A 15,814-nucleotide genomic window follows, 5' to 3' on the forward strand; every position below is an offset into this window, starting at 1 on the left:
CTAGACCAAGGTAAAGAAATCGTCAAAATGAACCCCGCAGTAGTTGAAAAACAGGATGCACCGATAGAAAGGAAATGTTTAGCCATGTTCGTCTCTCAGCAAAATACCTGTGTAGTACCATGTTGACGACTCACTGTACCCTTTTGTAAATGTGAAACTCTAGAGAACGGCATATCTTTGCCAGATTTGTCTCCCGAAGGTGGGATACCATCAGATGAACTGTCATGCCTGTAATAAATGATTATGAAGGAAAGTCATAGTAAATCCAGCAGGTCCGCCACCGGTCATTCATATGCCAGTTGTGAACGTTAAAAATAACGGACATTTTCATTCTTTGCCTGGAGCTGGGAGAGAAATAGACTTTTTGATTATCTTCATCCGCAAATTTTTCTAAAAGACTGTCTTTTCAAACTTGTTTAAGGGTACTGCTGTTGGAGGAGAGAAGGACCGGATGTGGGAGCACGAGGCCCGACTGCAGACTAAGGGACACCTGCGACATTAGTCAAGGCGAGACCACGACTGAAAAGAGCTGCAGGACGAGGCACTGTTTTCGACAGCGTGAAAAGAAAGGGTCGACCTGATGCCCCTGCTCGACGTCCAGTGCCTGTCGACAAGTCCCCGCTCTCTGAATTCCGTCACACGCCCGCCTATTTGAAGTCTCTCGTTCCCCTAGTTTGTTCCTAATTTGGCCTTGCTCCATCCCCCTTTTTCCTCTGGCCTACCCTATGGACTGTTTTGAACGCTCTTCTTCCATTGGAACTTTCTGACAATCACCTCAAAGGACACAGGGCGAAAAGGACCTTTCCGACCAGAAACGCGAGGAAAGGGTCGTGCCCTGCAACGCAGAACTTAGAACAGAGCTGGACTTGTAGCTCCACCGCCGGTGCTCAACAGCGCCAACGAAAGACCACAAAGAACAATGAGAACTCGTAAACTTCGAACATTTGACATCCTCAATCACCGTTTTTTGCCTCATTTCTCTCCCAGCCGCCATTGTATTGATCCTGCTCCAAACCGAATCTGAAATATGTATTAACCTGCCAGTTCCCGTTATGATATGTACTTGCTGCTCGCCGTTTTTGTATTTCATTCCTATGACTTTCCTGCTGAACAAATTTATCAAAGTTTATCAAATAGGTGCACCTCCTAAAAACTAGAGACCTCAAAATGTATTGTTTACAACTCTTTTTCTAGAGTTCCTACCGGTTTCTTTCTCATGCCCACCACAATAGACCCGAGTAGAAAATGAACTAGCAAGATGTCTTGAATATGTTAAAGGAGGGACTGTGGAAAATTAGTGCGTTTTGGTGAACATTATCTGCGCCATCTTGCCTCTTCCCCTGATGCCACACTTTTGTCGTGCGCGCCCGCCATTTTAAGATGCCCCGATCAGAACAAACCCTTTTGCATGCCGCTGGCCCCTGACATAGCCCTTTGCCTTCACTAAGCCTGCACGCTGACCACCCCCTGCTTGCACCTGCCTTGAGTCATAAACCCCTCTTCGGCGCTGCTCTGCCCCCGGCCCTCATCCTGTTCCCAGCGCGACACCTCCCTGCTTTCCTTTCATGATCTCCGGCCCTTAGATGCAAACCCCCTTTCTCCCCGTGAGCCCGTTTTGTCCTCCCCGTTCCCAAGCCGACACCCAGCTCTGCCGATACCATCCTTGCCCCTCCCCGTACAATAGAAAGCTTCCCCCATCAAAGAATCCCCGGGTTGATCAAAGCCCCCCCCACCCCATGAGATCCGATCAGACTCCCCACATTCCGTGAATCGGCGGATTATCCAGCTGCGCGATGCTCATCACCTGTTGTGACTAGGGTGGGGACTTTAACTGTAAATATGTGTGGGAACGGGCCCAAAGGGGAGTTCCGAGAATGTCTTTTCCGCACATCAAAGCTTTAAACATGCATGTGTAATCTGCAATAAAGTCATAAATGTGGATATAAGAGGCCAGGCCTCCGGGATGCAGTTAGAGCACCTCAGAACGATACCTTCTGTCCGTTTCGTTGTGTTCTCCTCCGGAGAGAATAAAAAAAACCTTGTTTCCTGCTTTCCAGTCTCCAGCGCCTGCCTCTTCATTGATTTAAATAACTAGAGGGTCACAGAGGCAATACCGCCGGGCAAATATCGATTGTCCCCGACCCGATTGAAACTGTTTTTACAGAGGTGGGAGAGAAAAAGATCGATTGGGCAGTTCTAGAAGCTGAAGATAAGGCACGAGTACCAGGTACCGGTCTTGGAGCGAAATGTAAAGAATTACCTGAATTATTGATTCAAGTTTTACCCAGATTGTTAACAACGAAAAAGGAAGACTGGGATGCAATCTCAGCCTGTAAACAGAAACAAGACGAAGACATTAGTGATTTTTATTCTAGATTTGAGAAATGTTTTAGCATCAACAGTGGCCTCAAGACAAGTAGTGAGTCATACCCTCACCTTTTTGTTACTAAATTAGTCGAGAATTCAAGTCCACCAATTAAAAATCGAGTTTTGAAAGTCGAAAGTACCTGGCAAGCTAATACCCCGTCCCAGATGTTACAGATGCTCCAATATCACCAGAATAGAATCAGAGAAGAGCAAGAACACGAGAGAAAACGTATGAAAGACACGAAAATGAAAGTACTCGTTGCACAATCTGTTCCTCAAGACAGTCAGAAGAGGGGTCCGAATCAAGCCAGTCATCCTGCAGCTCCCGTTAAAGGGAACTGCAATTATTGTAAACAGCCAGGTCATTTTATAAACGAGTGTGCAGTTCTGAAACACAACATAGCTACTGGTAAGACTAAAGAAAGACCACGTCCGCCTAGACAAGAACAAGTTTCACAGACTCCTCAGCCACAGAATGCACCACAGACAGTTACAGCACCGCAGCCCATCGCTGCAACACAGCACGTTACACAGCAGATGTACCAGTATGCACAGTCTGAGTATCCAGAGTATCAGCCATATTCATGAAACAGCCTAGAGAGGGAGGTAGGCTTGCCTCTCGTCGAGATACCTGTAGATCAAGAAGGTCCCTATGTTCACAGTCAAGTATTAGGGAAAGACAGAAAGTTTTTGATTGATACAGGGGCAAGTAGGACCACAATTAGCCACGCCGAAGTTCCAGGGGCTCCGCTCTCAGGCTCAAGAAATGTTTCCCTTGGATTTTCAGGAAAACCCATTGTAAATGAAATATCAAAGCCAGTTACTCTAGAAGTAGGTCCATTGTCCCGTACTACTGATCTGTTACTTACTAAGTCATGTCCAGAGAATCTATTAGGTATTAAAACACTGAAAGAGTTAGGTGCAGTTATATGCTGTTCCCCAGAGGGAATACGATTGTTCCTGCGTGACTTTAAGGGTCACTATGTATTACGAGATTTTGATCCCAGATTGTCCAATGTTCCGCAGCATCTATGGGCGCAAGGTCCAACTGATGTTGGTTATATGCAAATCACACCCCATCGTGTGACTCTCAAGCCAGGTGTAGTGTTACCACGAATCAGACAGTACAGATTGCCACCTGAGGCTGTAGCAGCCTTATCCAAAATTATTGACGAGCTCATCGCTCAAGGAGTGGTTGTAGAAACTGACTCCAATGTATGCAATTCTCCGATTATTCCAGTCATGAAACGTACTGATCCAAATGCACCCCCAGTATATCGATTAGTGATTGACCTACGAGAGCTTAATAAATGTATTATTCCCCAGTACCCAGTTGTCCCAGATATCTCTTCCCTATTGACAGCCATTGATTCAGAAGCCTCATTTTTTACAGTCATAGACCTCAAGAATGCATTTTTTAGTGTCCCCATTCATCCAGACAGCCAGTTCCTTTTCGGATTTTGTTTAAATGGAAGGAGCTATATGTTCACACGAGCTCCTCAAGGTTTCACAGAAAGTCCTAGTATTTACAGTCAAGCACTTAAGAGACAACTAGACAACATTCACATGCCAACTGACACTGCCCTGCTCCAGTATGTCGATGATCTACTGGTCACAGCCCGTTCTGAACGTGCTTGCGAGCGAGCATCCCTCACAGTTCTGTATTTCCTAGCCGAGATGGGGCACAAGGTGTCCCCTTCGAAGCTTCAATTCTGTGTCCAGCAAGTGGTCTACTTAGGACACTTACTGTCCAAGAGGGGTAGGCAGTTGACACCTGACCGTATCCAGTTAATAGCGAGTCTTCCTCAGCCCAAGACCCAGAAGGAGGTACGTGCTTTTATCGGCCTCACTTCTTACTGCCGACAATGGATTCCTCAGTATGCATTTCTAGCCAAGCCACTGATACAGTTAACGACACAGGAGGCAGCCGTATCGACTGTCCTCCCTTGGACATCTAAACATACACTCAGTTTCAATGAGTTAAAGAAAGCCCTATGTCAAGCTCCAGTTCTAGCTACACCAAACTACAGTAAGCCTTTTACACTTTTCGTCACAGAACGCGAAGGTACAGCATTATCTGTTCTCACACAAGATCAAGCAGGACAATACAAGCCTTGTGCTTATTTTTCGAGCACATTAGATCCTGTAGCCCAGGCTCTGCCTGCGTGCCTCAAGTCAGTTGCAGCCACAGCACTAGCTATCAGACAAAGTGATTCCATAGTATTAGGACACTCCCTGACAGTACAAGTTCCACACTCCGTGGAAGTTCTTTTAAACCGAACACAGACTCAGCACTTGACAATCGCACGTTTAACAGGTTATGAATTGACACTGTTTCAGCCACACATAGAAATCAGACGCTGCAACATCCTGAACCCTGCTACACTGTTACCATCAGTTACTTTAAGTCCGGACACACACGACTGTGTGGAAGTAGTTAATATTACGACAAAGCCAAGACAAGATCTGACAGATATTCCGTTACCAGATCCCGACCTGACACTTTATGTGGATGGTTCATGTATGAGAACAAGTACAGGAGAACTAGTCGCCGCGTATGCAGTGACTACCGACACCGAAGTTATTAAGACACACCGTATTGACACCCTGTCCGCTCAAGCAGCAGAGCTAGTTGCTCTGACACAAGCCTGCATACACGCTAAGAACCGGAAAGTTAATGTTTACACAGATTCACGCTACGCATTTGGAGTCGTACACGACTTTGGAGTGCTCTGGCAGGAGAGAGGTTTCATGACTTCTCATGGAACCAAGATTCAGCATGGTCTCCTATTTCAAGCTCTGTTAGATGCAATACATTTACCGACATCCATTGCTATCATGAAATGCAAGGCACACACGAAAGTTACTGACATTATTTCCCAGGGTAACGATCTAGCAGATCGCACAGCCAAGCTTACAGCACAGACTCCAGACATTCCAGTTAACAAGACACATACTCCAGATCCGACTACATGTATGACAGTTAAGGACCCTACTCAAGATGTCATAGATATCCAGTTACATGAATTTGAATTTGAATTTAAAAACTTTTCTATAGCGCACTTTTACCATGCGGTTTCATGGCGCTGTTGGATTGAGAGAAGCGGGCAGGAGCAGAGGGGGATTAAGCATTGAAGGCTCGAGAGAAAAGAAAAGTTTTGAGACCCTTCCGGAATTCCATGTAGGAAGATGACATGCGGAGTTCCGAAGGAAGGGAGTTCCAAAACGAAGGAGCAAGTACTGCAAATTTCGTACCACCAGTCTTTTTCTTACTGAAGCGGGGGATAGTTAGCAGAGCCTGATGAGTGGACCTGAGCTCTCGTCCAGGGATGTAGGGGGTGATGGCAGAACAAATGAATTCCGGGGCGGTGCCTGTTTTAGCCTGGAAGGTGGTGCAACCAAGTTTAAACAAGGCACGCTCTTTCACCGGCAGCCAGTGCAATGCCTGCAGTAAGGGAGTGGCTACTCCCGAAGAAATCAAGAAATGGTCCGAACAAGGAGGGGTCCAGACAGATCAAGGATGGTTAACGAAAGGAAAAGCCACTTGGTTTCTCCCCGACTCTATGGTTCAAGTCATTATCAATACCGCACATAGTCCAGCACATTTAGGAGAAAAAGCTATGTTAGACAGTATCCAAAACATTTGGTTCAACAAGCATTTACGAGCTGCAGCCAAGCAGAAAGTCCGTACCTGTATGATATGTTGTCAGTTTAATCCAGGTAAAAGTGTCCCGGTGGAACAAGGTGGATTTCAACCTCCTGACCACCCTTTTGAAGTCCTCCAGATGGATTATATTCAGATGGAGCGATGTCGAGGTTTCAAGTATGTCCTTGTAGTTGTATGCGCTTTGTCCAGGTGGACAGAAGCATATCCAGTCCCAGATTACACAGCCGCGACCACTGCCAAGCAGTTGGTTCGTGAGTTCTTCCCCCGTTATGGACTCCCTAGGGTCGTATATTCTGATAACGGCCAGCCATTCTCCTCAGAGTTAATGAAGCATGTTTCCCTTTTGTTAGGGTACCAGTGGAAGTTCCATTGTGTACGCCATCCTGAAGCAGCAGGTCTCGTAGAGAGACATAACCAGACTCTGAAAATCCGCATCGCCAAAGTATGTAAAGAGAAAGGTGTGGACTGGCTAGTAGCTCTGCCAGTCGCTTTGTTCTATATGCGCATGGTCGCACATTCCAGATCAGGTCTGTCCCCGTATGAGGTCGTTTTCGGCCGCCCCCCTAACATGTGGGGTACACCCAGACCCCGAAGTATTACCGATGTTTCAAGTAATATGCTGACAGATTACCTAGCTTCCTTGATGTCTGCCCTCAACTCTTGTCGTTCACAGGTTGCCGCCGCATTTCCAGACAATACCGAGGTGGCACCGCATGAAATCGTTCCAGGATCCATGGTCCTGGTGCGAAATTTTGACCGCTCAAGTCCGCTGGAGCCTCGCTGGAAGGAGCCCCGACAGGTCCTCCTCGCCACACGTACAGCCGTGAAGTTGGAGGGACGCAAAGGCTGGGTGCATCTTTCGCACGTAAAGAAATTTTATGGACTGAAACCCGTCTCAAAGAACATTTCCCAGGATTTGAAGGATTGCCAAAGTACTATTCTTAAGGACTGTCCCGCAAAGAACAATGATACTGCACCCTCCCTGTTAGAGAAAACTCCACAGCAGGAGTATAAGTTGAAACTCCGGTCTAGTAAAATAAGTCAGCCAGTTTGATTGTCTAAGTCCTCCCCTAGGTGAAACGGTTAGACTGTTTCTGACATGTATAAAATAGACCCCCATAGTGAGAGAGTTAGTCAAAACTCAATCCGATGTATCGTTTTTCTATGTTTCATATTATTTCTCAGCATTATGATTTCCTGCACCAGTTATGCATTTTACCTGTATTTTCCAGTTTCTCATGTAAATACGTCTTCTAATGTTACAGTAGAGCACACGTTTAGTGATCTGCCTCCTCATGAACTCTCTTACCGCCTCGCTATGCGAAATAATTCTTTCATCCGCATGTTACATTATTCACACCAGACCAGCAATGCCACTAATTGTTGGGTGTGTGGTCGACTCCCCCCTTTTCAGACACCGAAGGGAGTTCTGCCACTCTTTCCTTATCCTTTTTCACATAATGGTTCGTGTGGAGCATGGTCCACGTTAACGTCATCCTCAACAGATATGTCTTTTCTTAACAGTACATGTTTTCCAGACAAGCAAGGTCTCCCCCACAGAACCGGGTTAGATCTAGAAAATGAAGTGTATAATTTAGGTAATTATTCTTCGAATTTCATGGTCCTGAATGTTCAGTCTGATACTACTCCAGACTTACCTGCAATTTCAGTACTACCAGTCAAAGGCGAATTATGTGTCCGAAATAATGGTTCTACACACGTAGGACATAGTGATTGTACTACTATTGTCAAGTATAGTGACAGTGGGAAATCTATTTTCAAAGCTTCACGTCATTCTTATTTTATTTGTGGTCAGACCGCATATGTTCGTCTGCCCCTCGATTGGGAGGGAACCTGTTACATTGCCTTCCTACTGCCACCGGTTTTTCTAGCCCCACCCGACTACCATAGGAATTCCCACCTAGTACATACTAGACACAAGAGAAACCTCCCGATTGTCGATTATACTGAAACTGCTCTAGAACAATATATAGATATCAATAAAGGTGTCTTCCCTTATTTAGGTACAGTTGTGAATAGTAAACTGATACGTAGGTTAACCAGAACCCTTGAAGCAGTAGTAATTGAGACTACTTCTGCTCTAAGTAATTTAACCGAAGAACAATCCTTTATGAGAATTGTCGTGCTCCAGAATCGTCTCGTCCTTGACGTCATATTGGCCGATAGGGGCGGGGCCTGTAGAGTCATCGGATCTAGTTGCTGCATTTTCATTCCAAATAACGCGCCGTCTGTTTATTCAGCTATAACCAGACTACATAAAATTGCCCATCTGTTACACCAAAATCCAGGCACCTGGACATGGTCCGGTTGGTTCTGGAATATAATTTCCGCTTGGGGATGGAAAGTCTTGTCCTTTCTAGGTATTGCAGTAGCGATCATATTTAGCTGCTGCCTCTGTATACAATGTGGCCCTGCGATTTGCGGCATTTGTGCTACCTCTTGTATTCCTAGTCCCAAGCCCCATTCTAAAACCCGTTCCAAGAAAATTCGAGACGAGCAAATGATACTGTACGAAATAATAGATGGTATCATGAATATTGATGTTTCCTGAAGGAAACGTAGTGACAAGGAGGGAATGTGGAAAAGTAAATTTTGCCATGTTCTGTGTCCCTACGCGTCCTCCATCATATGTTATCTGTGCATGATTAATATGCATATGTTATTCCCCATGTTCGATTAAAGACGCAATTATAGTTGTGTCCACCTTTAGTATGTCAGTTTCCAGTTCTCGTGAATACTACGAATATCAGGCCTATGTAAAGCTACGTTGCCACGTTTCTCAGTGTGCACGTTATTCCATTGTAAAATCTCCGTTTCTAGGCCTCAAAAGGGCCTGGACACCAGATTCAGCTCCTGTCTTCTGAGTCCTCGCTGAGGAGCGATACAGCCCCCGCCTGTATCCTCGACCCTTCACTTACTTCCTGCCTCGCAGTGCCCGGTTCAGCCTGGCTCTGCCTCTGAGTCTGCCAAGAGTATGTTATGATTCGAGTTATCAGTACAGCCCTCCTTCTCTGCATTCCTAAAGCTACTGAATCGCATCAATAGTTTCCGTAATTTTCTAGCCTCTACGTCTCCATGTAAGAGAAATACTGCATTTAATGATCATTTAATATTCTTCATCACGCACTACATGTAGAATAATGCATGCTCCAGTCTTAGAGTCTGTTCGCCTTTACCCCGATAACATTTGGATTCTATCAACATGTTCTCTAAACATCAGATACTAGATACTGCTTAGGCACATGTCGCCCTGACTCTCCAGACTTCAGTCTCTGCTCCTAGCACAGAGTTCATAGCCCCCAGCTTCTCCTAGTAACACGTCATTGCCAGTTTGCGCGTACCATCAGGTTAGAGGTCCCGGCTCCTTAGGTAGCCCCCTCCATGGTTTCCACCCTATTCATGACATATTCTGTTACGTTTGCATCACATGTCTATGTATACGCCCTGTTACACCTCTTTTCACCCTTATCTTTCGCGACTGCTACGCGTCACGCCTATTGCTCCACCCACTGCCACGCCTATTGCGATGTAATGCTATGTGTTTGCGTTATGTATATATGCTCATGTACTGTTATTAAAAAGTTATCCTTCCTTCCGCCGATTCCGATCCTGACCCCGGCAGCGCTGCCAGGGCTTGCCATCCTATTCCTGTGCAGGTTGTCCCGTCCCTGTCTTTATGCTGTATTAAACCTGAAAAACTCCTACTACCTCGAATCTTGACTCTTATTTATTGAGCTATCTGTTATTCATTTATGCATTCAAAAAGAGAGGTATTATTTATTTATTTACAGGTCTAAAGAGAAAGCACTGGCTGAGACAAGCATTCAGTACTGTGGTAATTGTACAGGTCTAGAGAGAAAGCAAACGGCTGAGACAAGCATTCCGTACTGTGGTAATTGTACAGGTGCAGGGAGAAAGCGCACGGCTGAGACAAGCATTCAGTACTGTGGTAATTGTACAGGTCTAGAGAGAAAGCACTGGCTGAGACAAGCATTCAGTACTGTGGTAATTGTACAGGTCTAGAGAGAAAGCGCACGGCTGAGACAAGCATTCAGTACTGTGGTAATTGTAAAGGTCTAAAGAGAAAGTGCACGGCTGAGACAAGCATTCAGTACTGTGGTAATTGTACAGGTCTAAAGAGAAAGCGCACGGCTGAGACAAGCATTCAGTACTGTGGTAATTGTACAGGTCTAGAGAGAAAGCGCACGGCTGAGACAAGCATTCAGTACTGTGGTAATTGTACAGGTCTAGAGAGAAAGCGCACGGCTGAGACAAGCATTCAGTACTGTGGTAATTGTACAGGTCTAAAGAGAAAGCGCACGGCAGAGACAAGCATTCAGTACTGTGGTAATTGTACAGGTCTAGAGAGAAAGCTCACGGCTGAGACAAGCATTCAGTACTGTGGTAATTGTACAGGTCTAGAGAGAAAGCGCACGGCTGAGACAAGCATTCAGTACTGTGGTAATTGTACAGGTCTAGAGAGAAAGCGCACGGCTGAGACAAGCATTCAGTACTGTGGTAATTGTAAAGGTCTAAAGAGAAAGTGCACGGCTGAGACAAGCATTCAGTACTGTGGTAATTGTACAGGTCTAAAGAGAAAGCGCACGGCTGAGACAAGCATTCAGTACTGTGGTAATTGTACAGGTCTAGAGAGAAAGCGCACGGCTGAGACAAGCATTCAGTACTGTGGTAATTGTACAGGTCTAGAGAGAAAGCGCTGGCTGAGACAAGCATTTAGTACTGTGGTAATTGTACAGGTCTAGAGAGAAAGCGCTGGTTGAGACAAGCATTCAGTACTGTAGTAATTGTACAGGTCTAGAGAGAAAGCGCACGGCTGAGACAAGCATTCAGTACTGTGGTAATTGTACAGGTCTAGAGAGAAAGCGCACGGCTGAGACAAGCATTCAGTACTGTGGTAATTGTACAGGTCTAGAGAGAAAGCGCACGGCTGAGACAAGCATTCAGTACTGTGTTAATTGTACAGGCCTAGAGAGAAAGCACTGGCTGAGACAAGCATTCAGTACTGTGGTAAGTGTACAGGTCTAGAGAGAAAGCGCACAGCTGAGATCGGGATCAAGTTTGCGCTATATAAAACTTTATAAATAAAATAAGCATGCAGCACTGTGGTAATTGTACAGGTGCAGGGAGAAAGTGCACGGCTGAGACAAGCATTCAGTACTGTGGTAATTGCACAAGTATAGAGAGAAAGCCACCGGCTGAGACAAGCATTCAGTACTGTGGTAATTGTACAGGCCTAGAGAGAAAGCGCTGGCTGAGACAAGCATTCAGTACTGTAGTAATTGTACAGGTCTAGAGAGAAAGCGCACGGCTGAGACAAGCATTCAGTACTGTGGTAATTGTACAGGTCTAGAGAGAAAGCGCACGGCTGAGACAAGCATTCAGTACTGTGGTAATTGCACAAGTATAGAGAGAAAGCGCACGGCTGAGACAAGCATTCAGTACTGTGTTAATTGTACAGGCCTAGAGAGAAAGCACTGGCTGAGACAAGCATTCAGTACTGTGGTAAGTGTACAGGTCTAGAGAGAAAGCGCACAGCTGAGATCGGGATCAAGTTTGCGCTATATAAAACTTTATAAATAAAATAAGCATGCAGCACTGTGGTAATTGTACAGGTGCAGGGAGAAAGTGCACGGCTGAGACAAGCATTCAGTACTGTGGTAATTGCACAAGTATAGAGAGAAAGCCACCGGCTGAGACAAGCATTCAGTACTGTGGTAATTGTACAGGCCTAGAGAGAAAGCGCTGGCTGAGACAAGCATTCAGTACTGTGGTAATTATACAGGTCTAGAGAGAAAGCACACGGCTGAGAGAAGCATTCAGTACTGTGGTAATTGTACAGGTCTAGAGAGAAAGCGCTGGCTGAGACAAGCATTCAGTTCTGTGGTAATTGTACAGGTCTAGAGAGAAAGCGCTGGCTGAGACAAGCATTCAGTACTGTGGTAATTGTACAGGTCTAGAGAGAAAGCGCTGGCAGAGACAAGCATTCAGTACTGTGGTAATTGTACAGGTCTAGAGAGAAAGCGCTGGCTGAGACAAGCATTCAGTACTGTGGTAATTGTACAGGTCTAGAGAGAAAGCGCACGGCTGAGACAAGCATTCAGTACTGTGGTAATTGTACAGGTCTAGAGAGAAAGCGCTGGCTGAGACAAGCATTCAGTACTGTGGTAATTGTACAGGTCTAGAGAGAAAGCTCACGGCTGAGACAAGCATTCAGTACTGTGGTAATTGCACAAGTATAGAGAGAAAGCGCACAGCTGAGACAAGCATTCAGTACTGTAGTGATTGCACAAGTATAGAGAGAAAGCGCACAGCTGAGACAAGCATTCAGTACTGTGGTAATTGTACAGGCCTAGAGAGAAAGCGCACGGCTGAGACAAGCATTCAGTACTGTGGTAATTGTACAGGCCTAGAGAGAAAGCGCACGGCTGAGACAAGCATTCAGTACTGTGGTAATTGTACAGGCCTAGAGAGAAAGCGCACGGCTGAGACAAGCATTCAGTACTGTGGTAATTGTACAGGCCTAGAGAGAAAGCGCACGGCTGAGACAAGCATTCAGTACTGTGGTAATTGTACAGGCCTAGAGAGAAAGGGCTGGCTGAGACAAGCATTCAGTTCTGTGGTAATTGTACAGGTCTAGAGAGAAAACGCTGGCTGAGACAAGCATTCAGTACTGTGGTAATTGTACAGGCCTAGAGAGAAAACGCTGGCTGAGACAAGCATTCAGTACTGTGGTAATTGTACAGGTCTAGAGAGAAAGCGCTGGTTGAGACAAGCATTCAGTACTGTAGTAATTGTACAGGTCTAGAGAGAAAGTGCTGGCTGAGACAAGCATTCAGTACTGTGGTAATTGTACAGGTCTAAAGAGAAAGCGCACGGCTGAGACAAGCATTCAGTACTGTAGTAATTGTACAGGTCTAGAGAGAAAGCGCTGGTTGAGACAAGCATTCAGTACTGTAGTAATTGTACAGGTCTAGAGAGAAAGCGCTGGCTGAGACAAGCATTCAGTACTGTGGTAATTGTACAGGTCTAGAGAGAAAGCGCACGGCTGAGACAAGCATTCAGTACTATAGTAATTGTACAGGTCTAGAGAGAAAGCGCTGGCTGAGACAAGCATTCAGTACTGTGGTAATTGTACAGGTCTAGAGAGAAAGCGCACGGCTGAGACAAGCATTCAGTACTGTGGTAATTGTACAGGTGCAGGGAGAAAGTGCACGGCCGTCAACAAACAAGAGTTCAGAGTGGCCATTATGGGACTGGCCAGGGGTAAAACCCCGGTAGGGAGGGGCTCCCTGTCGAGTTCTACGCCACTTACATAGAGGAGCTAGCCCCTAAGTGAGTGGTCATGTTTGAGATGGCTGAAGCGGAGGGCTGCCTCCCTCATACCACACAGGAGGCAGTAGTCGTTCCGCTTCTCAAACCAAGTAAATACCCTCAGACTGTAAAGCCTGCAGGCCCCTGTCCATGCTTAATCTGGATTTAAAAATACTGAGCAGAATAGTATCAGTGAGACTCCTACCATTCATGACGCACAAGTTACTACTTGTGTAACGATATATCTGTAAGAGACATTAGTTAGTGATAGATTCCTTACCTTAGAATATCCCCAGGCGTCAGACTGGATCCGGAAAGGTTTTCGTAAGCAGTACCCCTGCGCGTCGGTAGGTGACGTCGTGCAGCTCCGAGTCCATTGCTGGCGGCGTAAGCGCCGTGATGACGTCACGGAGACTACTTACGCGCCACCCATGCACGCTGATGTCAGTTCTGTAGACGACTTTCCGCGCCAGGAACGCAGAGCCATGCAAGAAACTGACCACTGGTGCATAAAACTAGGGCCCTGAAAAGGATGACCTTAACCCTAGAAATCAGTTCGCAGAACGGGGAGGTATGGGTGGGTCGGTAAGGAATCTATCACTAACTAATGTCTCTTACAGATATATCGTTACACAAGTAGTAACTTGTGCATCTGAAAGGGACATGTTAGTGATAGATTCCTTACCTTAGAATAGATACCCCAGCAATACCAACCCCTGTGGTTGGTCTGCGAACAAGATTACACCAGAAAGTCACGGAGAACAGAGCAGCCAAAGAAGCCGTCTCTCTGGACTTGACTGTCAAGGCAGTAATGCTTGGTAAACGTGTGCAGCGAAGCCCACAAAGCTGCCTGACAAATGTCCTGCAAGGGAACGCCGCATCCAAAGGCAGTAGTGGCTGCTGTTGCCCTGGTAGAATGGGCACGCAGCCCCACAGGAGGCTCCTTCTTGGTCAACAAGAAACATGCTTCTATGCACAGAACAACCCACCGAGAGATGGTTCGTTTGTGCACAGCCCAACCTTTTTTGGTGCCTACGTAGCCAACAAAGAGTTGGTCATCCACCCGGAACTGTTGTGTGCGCTTCAGATAGAATGAGAGCGCACGTTTTAGGTCCAGACGGTGGAGCCTCTCTTCCTCTTTTGCCCGATGTGGAAGGGTGTGACAACCTTTGGCAAGAAAGAAGGATGGGTCCTTAAAACCATCTTGTCCGGATGAACAGAAAGGAAAGGAGTTTTGGAAGAAAGAGCCTGGAGTTCACTCACTCTTCTGCCAGAGGTGATAGCTACCAGGAAAGCGATCTTGAGAGTGAGAAGACGCAAAGGACAGTTATGAAGGGGCTCGAAGGGAGCGCACTTCAGATATGTCAAGACAAGGTTTAAGTCCCATTGAGGCATTATAAACGGCATGGGAGGAAATGTGTGCGTAATGCCTTTCAGGAAACGGTTAACAACCGGGAACTTAAAAAGAGAAGGCTGGGCTGGAAACCGTAGAAAGGTGGAGATGGCCGAAAGATAACCTTTGATAGTGCCCAGAGCAGAGCCCTGCTGGGCCAAAGAAAGAAGGAACAGAAGGACCTCAGAAAGAGGGGCAGAGAGGGGATACACAGCCTTTGCTGTGCACCATGCCACAAATTTGTTCCACCTGCAGGCGTATACCGTTTTAGTGGAGGGACGCCTGGCTGTCAGAGTGACATCACAGACTTCGGGAGGAAGATCGAAGGCTGTCAACTGTCGCCGCTCAATCTCCACGCATGGAGGTGGAGGCTGGACAGGTTTGGGTGGAGGACCGTCCACTGCCGCTGCGACAGAAGATCCTCCCAAAGAGGAAGTCGGATCGGGGGATTGATCGCCATGCTGAGCAGCTCGGGATACTAATATCTTCATGCCTAATCTGGAGCCACAAGGATGACTTGGGCCCGGTAGCGCCAAATCTTATTCAGCACTCTAGGCAGAAGTGGTATAGGCGTACAATAGACCGCAACTCCACTTGCGACGAAAAGGGTTGCCTAGCGAGTGCTGCCTTGGAAATTCCAACATGCAGAACTGATGACATTGCGCGTTCTCTTTGGTGGCGAATAGATCTAATCAAGGTTCTCCCCACTACTGAAAGAGACCTTGCGCCATGTTCGAGTGCAGACGCCATTCGTAATCCATCAAGCACCAGCGGCTGAGTTTGTCCGCCCTGGCGTTCAGAGAACCTGCCAGGTGTTGAACCACCAAGGTAATGCCTTGATGTTCCAGCCATGTCCAGAGGCGCAGAGCCTCCTGACATAGGGTCCAGGACCCCACCCCGCCCTGTTTGTTGCAATACCACATGGCGGAGGTGTTGTCCGTGAACACCTGCACTACACTTCCCCGGACAGAGGGAAGGAATGCCCTCAGTGCAAGTCGGATCACCCGAAGCTCCAAAAGGTTGATATGGAGCCG

General features: G+C 46.6%; 1 protein-coding gene across 1 annotated transcript in view; it reads right to left on the minus strand.

Annotated features, from left to right (window-relative positions):
- CELF5 (CUGBP Elav-like family member 5) overlaps window positions 1–15,814 on the minus strand; it is a 428,249-nt gene that overhangs the window by 267,143 nt on the left and 145,292 nt on the right. The gene's annotated exons all lie outside the window — the stretch shown is intronic.

This window comes from Lissotriton helveticus, chromosome 12 (genome assembly GCF_964261635.1).
Source record: "Lissotriton helveticus chromosome 12, aLisHel1.1, whole genome shotgun sequence".
Lineage (NCBI taxonomy): Eukaryota > Metazoa > Chordata > Amphibia > Caudata > Salamandridae > Lissotriton > Lissotriton helveticus.